Genomic DNA, 9161 nt, shown 5'->3' with positions numbered 1-9161 from the left:
ACCTGATGGAGTCTGGGACAAAGTCAGAGGCTGGGACATCACACATCCTACCCATACCAAGAATAATGGTCCCGACTTCCATCAGGGTTTCAGTCTCCTTGTATTTAGGTTCCTGTCTCTCTGCCTCCTCTTCCACCTCACCGAAAGTAGCTTCCCCATCACTCCCCAGCTGGGAGGTCTGCAGCACTGCCTTGGTGAAGCACCAGCACACTCTCCTGAAGCTCATCTGTTTAGATGATAAAGCTCACAGTGCAGCCAAGCTGTTGAAGGTGATGAAAGATCAGACCAATCAGAGTCTCTCCCCACTGAAACTCCAATCAGGTCTGGTTGTGTGCTATAATGTGTGTAACTTGGTGGTGGCTTTAAAGCTCAGCAATCTGGTAAACACATTCCATGCATGGCCCACTTGCTAAACTTGGTTGAACAGCATTTTTTAAAAATATACCCCGACTTGCCGGACCTACTTGTCAAGTTACGGTGTGTCAGTGCACATTCCTGAAAGTCATCTCAGGCTTTCGGCTGACTAGCTTTGCTGCAGCAGTGCTTTAATATGCCTCATTAATGACAGAATTGTGACCTGCCCACACACTATAATTCAACCTTTAATAATAAATAATAATAATTTCATTTCTATAGCGCCAACATATTCCGCAGCACTTTACATTTTAGAAGGGACTTGTGCAGACAATAAAATATATTACAGATTAACAATTGTCTTAACATCCATCCCTTACCATCCAAGACCATTTTGTTCATTAAACCACCTACTCCTCCTCCTGCTTCTTCAACAAGAACTTAGTGGTCATGTATGTGCAACACCCGCTAGGGCCGCGGGGTACTCAGAACAGGGTTGGACGGTTCATAAAGGGGTGGTCATGGCAGCGGTGACCCGGTCCATGGCCCTGGGCACACAATAAAAGGAAAATGGATGATGGGATGTTTGTAGGGGATAGGGGAATTGTTCATGATGCCACCTGTGGTACTCGGCTAGGAATAGCCGATGCTGCTTAAAGAGACCGCTGGGGCTGATGGTGATGCAGCATAGTTGTTACAGCTCTCCACAGGTAGGGCTAAGTGCCAGGGCACTAAAGATGTTAAAGTTGGTGATGATGTAGTGCAGGGTGAATGGCGCAATAAAGATAGAGGACACAGCAAGATGCAGTCTTTACATTTTACTCACAGTTCGAGTCCAGTATCCAGCCGGGTGCTGTGTCCTCCAGTTGAGTGGTACAGCAAACTCTCCAGTAGTTTGGGGCACTTGTCCAGAGCCCCTTTCATTTGTGCCCTTCCTGGCCGACTCACTGAGCTGGCTCTCACCTCTCCTGCCCTGCGCTCCACACCCAGTGTCCCAAGGCGGTAGTCATGGGTCCTGTCGGGTGACGTCCTCACTGTCCCCTTGACCCTCTGTGACTCCCTTTTCAGTGAGCTAGATGTGCATGTGGCTGTCACACTAGCAGACACCACAACCTCCTGGTTCCTATCAGGGACTTGTATGTAGTTCGTCTACTAGATCAGGGGCCGGTTCCCCTACTGCAACCTTGTCCCTCCACCTGGTGATGGTCAGAGTGGATGCGGGCCCCACGGGTGGTTTCCAAACTTCCCGTGCCCCTAGGACCTCTTTGTTCCTTCTGGGAGCTTCTCTTCCCTCTCTCTCTCTCTCTTCAGACTGTCGGGAGCCTCAGACCCACACGTCTGCTCTTCTCCACTTCTCCTTACAGACTCATGACTTCCTCACTCTCTCCTCCCCTTGTTCACTTTCTCCACCCACACCTTCTACCTAATCCCTCCCTGGCCTGGGGAGGTCTAGTGATGGGTGCAAGTGTTATGGTTCTGTGCAGTGTCCCCTTCTTACCAGAGAGTTGGGGCAACACACCTCTGGCTGAGGTGCATTATCTCTGGGGTGACTGGATCATCAGGGGCACCACATACCCCCCTGTTAAACACAGCACGTCCCTGGGCTGGAAAAAAGCAAAATAGGTGAGAAACATACAAAGAATTTTATGAAATGTATCTCAACAGGTAACAGATGAAACATTAACTCAACTTCCCTTTATGAGAGGCACTTTTCTTATATAAGGAGCACTTTAAGTGCTAACTATTTACAATGAAGCTCAGATCACTCTCTGTTCATGATCACCATGTCTTTAAGTTAACAAAACTTTACTGAACACACATAACCAGATTAACCAACTATTAACATTGTCTTTCTGTCATCTTATTAACTTTCTTTATTTCCTCTTCCAGGGAAGATCCTTAGGTCTGCAACCTCCTGGCTGGGGATCGTTTTTTCCAGATGTCACAACGAGTGACTCTAATGGGGCTAGTCCAGCAACTGGGGTCTGCATTGCCTGCATTTGCACCACTGTTTTGGCTGCTACAGCTGAATCAGCGTGCTCTTCCTTGCATCTTTTTACATCGAGGGCACACCATCCCTTTCACCTCTATGCCGGGTGAATGTCACCTGATCTCCTGGGTATAAATTAAGGTACAGGTGTCTCTTTAAGAGATGTGACTCCACATCCCGACGGTTCACAAAAGTTCTGAGGGATCTCCAGTTTCCTTGATGAAGCCCCAACCCTTCTTCAGGTTGAAAGAGACCATAAACTTTATGGGTCTGGGCCTTGGCCTGCATGTTGCACTTCTCCATGGGCTCCCACTTAGCCCGGCGCTCCTGCCCCTCCGCTTCTAGCTTCAGCACATGCTGCTGGCTGAATTCCTCCCCACTAGTGATCTCCACATGGTTGGCCCCTGCTTGGGCTTCCTCCTGAAACCCCATCATGTCTGTCTCCGGGTGCTTCCAGAGGATTGCCTCTCCTTTACCTTGCACCCCCCAGGGCAGGGTTCAGGTAACAGCGGATCTACCAGCGTAACCCTAGGTCTGCTATCTGGTCCCAGGTTACATACATCACTACCTGGCCAGGTTCTTGGGTCAGCAGGGGTCTTAAAGGTCCCATCAGGTTCTCCTCTGCTACCATGGCAATGTTCATACCTGCTCCTCCGGTGCCAGTCTCCTCCTCTGCCGCTGCTGGGGTCGAGGATGCTGGTTGCAAGGTTTTCTTTTGTGCTATCACTCTTTTCAGCAGCACCTTCTTCCATGCTGTCACCGCGGCCAACTGTGACCGCAGAAGCTGGCGTGTCAGCTCCTCTACCTTAACACCGAGGAGCTCCGGATCCACCGCTTGCAGCTGGTCCAGGACTTCATCTCACTGGTTGGGGGATTCCAATTCTCCCTCTGTATGCTCCCGCGGCTCTGGACCTCTGTTCGCCATTACATCCACTGGATAGTGTTCCTCCATGCTGGTCCCATGCTTTCCCTCACGCTTTTCATCCTGCGCTCTCTTTCATGGGCGGTCCTTTCTCTCCTTTCCACCATCCATATCAGGAGGCAGATCCGTCCCTCTGACAGACAAGTTTTATCCACATTCAGGTCCTTACAGAAAGCGGGTACAACTCTCATGCCCTTTCTTAAGCTCTGCCCACGATAATTCATCTCCTCCATTTTTCACACATCATGCAGTGCAACAATGGCAGTGTCCCCTCCTTACCAGAGAGTTGGCTGAGGTGCAGTAGCTCTGTTGTGACTGGACCCTCAGGGGTGCCACATATGTACTGTATACCCCACATGAATAATGTTTTGCTCTTTGTGTACACCTGGTACATTGTACAATGGTGACACTTGTACTCCCTATCAATTCCCTTTGCCGACACACTTCAACAGCGGAGTAATGAAGATTATTGCCACTGCTAAATTGTCATATAAGATTATCTCTACCCAGATTGTGTCAGTCACCCAACTTCTAGATAAAGATATGCTATTTTTTAAACCTATAGAAAATCATGATAGTTTTTTAGATAAACTCAAAATGCTGAGTAAGGAAGATTATTGGCCCTGCTAAATTTTCACGCATGCTCTACCTGGATTGCGCCTGTCGCACAACTCCTAGATAAAGATATGCTATTTTTTAAGCAAATATATATTTTTGAGGAATTTTTTTTTATTGGCTTTATTAGACACGTCAATAGCAGACTCATGGAAATTAATGGTAAATAGTGACGCTTCCATAGCTCAAGAGGTTTTGGGCCAGTTGCAAAACTGATGGAAAAATATTAGGTGTTTATGCAATATATGAGGAATATTATTTAGCAGTTTGATTTTATAATGGATGTTACTACAGTACAGACCAAAAGTTTGGACACACCTTCTCATTTAAAGATTTTCCTGTATTTTCATGACTATGAAAATTATACATTCACACTGAAGGTATAAAAAAACAAACAATGAATTAACACATGTGGAATTATATACTTAACAAAAAAGTGTGAAACAACTGAAATTATGTCTTATATTCTAGGTTCTTCAAAGTAGCCACCTTTTGCTTTGATGACTGCTTTGCACACTCTTGGCATTCTCTTGATGAGCTTCAAGAGGTAGTCACTGGGAATGGTTTTCACTTCACAGGTGTGCCCTGTCAGGTTTAATAAGTGGGATTTCTTGCCTTATAAATGGGGTTGGGCCCATCAGTTGTGTTGTGCAGAACTCTGGTGGATACACAGCTGATAGTCCTACTGAATAGACTGTTAGAATTTGTATTATGGCAAGAAAAAAGCAGCTAAGTAAAGAAAAACGAGTGGCCATCATTACTTTAAGAACTGAAGGTCAGTCAGTCCAAAAAATTGGGAAAACTTTGAAAGTGTCCCCAAGTGCAGTGGCAAAAACCATCAAGCCCTACAAAGAAACTGGCTCACATGAGAACCGCCCCAGGAAAAGGAAAACCAATAGTAGTGGATGAAACCCTCCATATTTCATCCTAATCCCATAGTTTGTTCCTAATACTAACTACTATACAACACTGTGGAAAATAGCAGATATCAGCAGCAGGTACCTGTGTGATGGAAATATATATATCATGTAGATTTCACTTGCATGTATACTCATATATACTCACAGCTAATATATACATTATAGTCAATGGCTTAAAATGGCTGACATAAACTGATATAAGCCAGACAGATTGTATGGGGTTTTCCAGGCAAAAGCAGAACAACACCAGATGTATTAAGTGATGATCAGATGTCTCAACTTTGTCCTAGATGAAGGGAGCTACACTTTAGTTGCTTAATCAGCATTCATATGTGCATTAATCGCAATATTCCATATATATTTAGATAACTAAAAACAGAGGAGCTAGACAATATGGTAATTAACTAACCATCCCTAACCACCTCCTTTCTATATGCAATTATAAAACTATGTATGTACAATAAATCATCAGTATTGATGGAATGTTTTTCTGTCACAATGGTGCACAGTCCATTATTGATGAGCGCTCAAAATACTCAGTCTTATTGGGAACGGCCGCAGCACACACAGGGATAGATTTATCCAAACCAAATTTCCATAACACTTGCAATGATGAGATCACTCATGTGCTTACCTTTCACTCTTCCTGCTATTAAATCTCTCCCTTATTAAATCCCCACCTAACAAACAAGTAATCTCTTCACAATCTTCAGCACTTAAAAGAGCTCTTTTGAATAAATAATGCTCACTATAACCTCCTTTCACTCTTCATACTCTTCTTTCACTCTCCCTTTTTTTTTGTAATCTTGCCTGAAGAAGGAGCCACTGTGCTCTGAAAGCTTTCAAACACATTATTTTCTGGTTAGCCAATAAAGGTATCACTCCTAGAATACTTCTGTCATCATTGGGCAGAAAAATATTCACATCGATTCTTAGAGTTATAAATAGTGCTGACTACTGGGTTGCCACTCTGTTAGACCCACGGTACATGAGTACATTTGGCCAGATACTTCCCCCCGGAAAGGGACACGTGCATGCTCGATTATAGAAGCAAGCTTGTAGACAACCCTAATTGTGGTTTTCCCTAAGACAGCAGTGTGGCACACAGTTGGCAACACAGTTAGAGACTTTCAACCCCGGGAGTGTCAAGATGTCACCACAAAAACATTAGCAGCAGCAGAGTAAGTGGCATAAGCAATTTCTGAGTCATTTCACACATTTTTTAGATCAGCCCGTGCACCAACAGAACAGAGTACAAGTAGTGTACCTGGGAACCATACACTGGGAACTTCCGATTCCGATTTCCGACATCACAAAAATATCGGAACTCGGTATTGGAATTCCGATACAGCAAATATCGGCGGTATCGGAATGCTCAACACTAAGTACAAGTCCAACATGTTGTGAACGACTGGAGACGTTTGTGCAGGAGTATTTCAAGCTCAATACCAATGCCATCAGGGTGAATTTGGACTCTTTTGCATTTTAGTTTTCAAAAATGAAAGGGTGGCCTGAGCTCACCTGTTATGCCTTGGATTTTTGTCATGCCTGGCAGTGAGCATCTTTCAGAATGTGTCTTCTTCAGTGCTGCTGGTGGCGTTCTGATGGCTAAGCACATCCGTCTGTCCCCTGATAGCGTATTCCACCTTACTTTCATTAAAATGAACAAGTCATGGATCTCTAATGACATTTACATCAAAGTCACAGACTGGACAGACTAGGTTATAGTATCATTTTAGAGTCATGTGTTGATCTTGCGCTATTGCAGTTTGTGCCACCTTTGTGGTGTGTGACAATAATTTTTTTGCAATGTGGAGAATTCAAGTTGGGTCTCCTTCATGTGCATTGCCTGTAGAAGTAGGAATCCCAGACAAGCAAGCCTGCATTTACTTTCACTCTACTATCTGTGTTATTTTCCTTACATTTTTCTACCGATAGCACTGTATGAAATTGAGGTTTGTGCCATCTGAGATGGCTGGGAATAAAAAATTGGAACAGTTGCAATGGTACAAGTGCTTCTCACTAAACTAGAATATCATCAAAAAGTTAATTTATTTTGGTTCCTCAATACAAAAAGTAAAACTCATATATTATATAGAGTCACTACAAACAGAGTGATCTATTTCAAGTGTTTATTTCTGATTATGTTGAGGATTATGGCTTACAGCCAATGAAAATCCGAAAGTAATTATCTCAGTAAATTAGAATATTTAACAAAAAAACCTGCAAAGGCTTCCTAAACATTTAAAAAGGTCCCTTAGTCTGTTTCAGTCTGCTCCACAATCATGGGGAAGACTGCTGACTTGACAGGTGTCCAGAAGACAGTCATTGACACACTCCACAAGGAGGGTAAGCCACGAAAGGTCATTGCTAAAGAAGCCGGCTGTTCACAGAGAAGCACCTGTATAACATCCGAGGAAACAGTCCCGAAAGAAATTTATTAAGCATTTTGAAGTGATGTTTCTTAATCATAACCTGATTTCAAAAGTATAACTCAAACAAAATATAGAAAACTCTCTCGAGGTAACCACATCTCTACACACGTCTCATTAATCTAATTAATAGGTGCAGCACCTGTAATGTGGATAGAAATAAGAAAGCACACATATGATAAAATCATATATCTAAAAACAAATGGAAAAATAACGATCATGATTATATTATGCTCATACTAATAATGTAGGATCAACTCAGCTCTTTTATTTTAACCTGCAGGGGAAGAGGTGTTCAACATTAAAATCCAAAAAGCTTCATGACTCAGCAAGGCTCTCTTGCGATCACCTTCTCTGTCAGAAAGTTTAACTCTTTCTAAACCAAAGAATTTAAAAAATAACAATTCTCACTATGTTCCTTTAGAAAATGCTTAGAAACATTAGAAGGGTTAATGTTCACTAATCCTCTGTCTTAATTTACGGGTGGTACAGCCGACATACCCAACATTGCAGTCTGCTACTACAATTTATAAACAGTTTCAAAATCTTGGTAGCAGATTTATAATATATTGTATCACAGACAAAGTCAAAACAAAAGTTTTAGTGGAAACGCGATCGTTTACTGATCTGTGACTTTGAGGAAAAATGCTCTTGAAACCGAACATGAATCCGAATGTGCTACTTTCGTGCCGAATTTGAGATTGGCAAATATTCTCTGAACAAGTTCGCTTATCTCTAAAAACAACCACCAACCAACCAAAATTCCAGAAGGTGGCTGCCTAGTGAAATCCTAAAATGACACTTCTTGGTCGGCTTTTGTCTTTTATAATCCTTATGATAGCCGCCCTGATTGGTTGTACTACGCATACCACGTGATGTGATAACTGCAGGGTACTATACTAAGCCCCCCTGGCCGTACCTGACGTCATTAGGCCACTGTCAGCAAGGTATGAAATGGTGCAGTTTTTTCAGATCCTCATGAATCGCAGCTTGTTTGAATTTGTGTTGACCTGCAAAATTCTGCCTGAAGTTGACTATTCGCATCAATGGTCACAGCTATAAATGTTATACTAATTATTAACAATCTAAAGAAAAAATATATAATTTTAAATTTTTTATTCTACTTTTTTCTGTGCTGTAGAATAGTTTTTTTTTTTCTTTCTTTCTTTTACAACATAAAAAGTGACACCTCAGCAGAAATAAATGGGAATGTCTGGCACAGAGAAGAGGGTGAGGTCTCTGTGATGAAGTTGGTAGGTGTAAAGCAAATGGAGTAATAATGTACAAATTGACATATTAAAGGTGAGCGAGGATTATCTACTAGAGGAAAGATCACTCGAGATATCAGTGAGGTCATAACCGCTTTGGGTAGAGGAAAGGTGAAGCACTCAGACTTTGTTTACATGGAAAGCAAATAGCGGTTTCCACTTGTCCTCATTATGACCTACAAGGCATAATCTTATGTTTGAAGCATACATGTAATTTTAGGTGTCTTTTGGGTAATACCACTGTTTTGGGAATCATATGACTTGTATCCTGCATTTTTGATCAGTTTTCTCCTCTTTAGGCTCTATCTCAGTTGTCTCTGCGCTAGTGCGTGAAGTCTTGCTACGATGAATTCTCGATTACACAATTCACACCGACATGAAGGATTCCTGATCACCTGTCTTAGAGGGTCCTGAACTGAATAAGGAATGGGCCTAGTACTGTGATGGAGTTGGTTGGGCCCTTAGGGGTTAATATAAAAGTGCCCTATGCTATATGGGTTTGGTATAAAGAGGTTATAAGAGGGAGAAATGGCGCCATTCCACCTGTTGACCTAAGGAAAAATAAATATTCAGCTTTGAAGAGGAAGATCGCCCAAAAGGGCACTGGACTTCTCCACAGCTTCTTGTCGGACTCATTCTCCAGTGATACCAGATTTATAG

The sequence above is a fragment of the Ranitomeya variabilis genome, chromosome 2 (genome assembly GCF_051348905.1).
Source record: "Ranitomeya variabilis isolate aRanVar5 chromosome 2, aRanVar5.hap1, whole genome shotgun sequence".
NCBI lineage: Eukaryota > Metazoa > Chordata > Amphibia > Anura > Dendrobatidae > Ranitomeya > Ranitomeya variabilis.
This window is presented reverse-complemented; position numbering follows the sequence as displayed.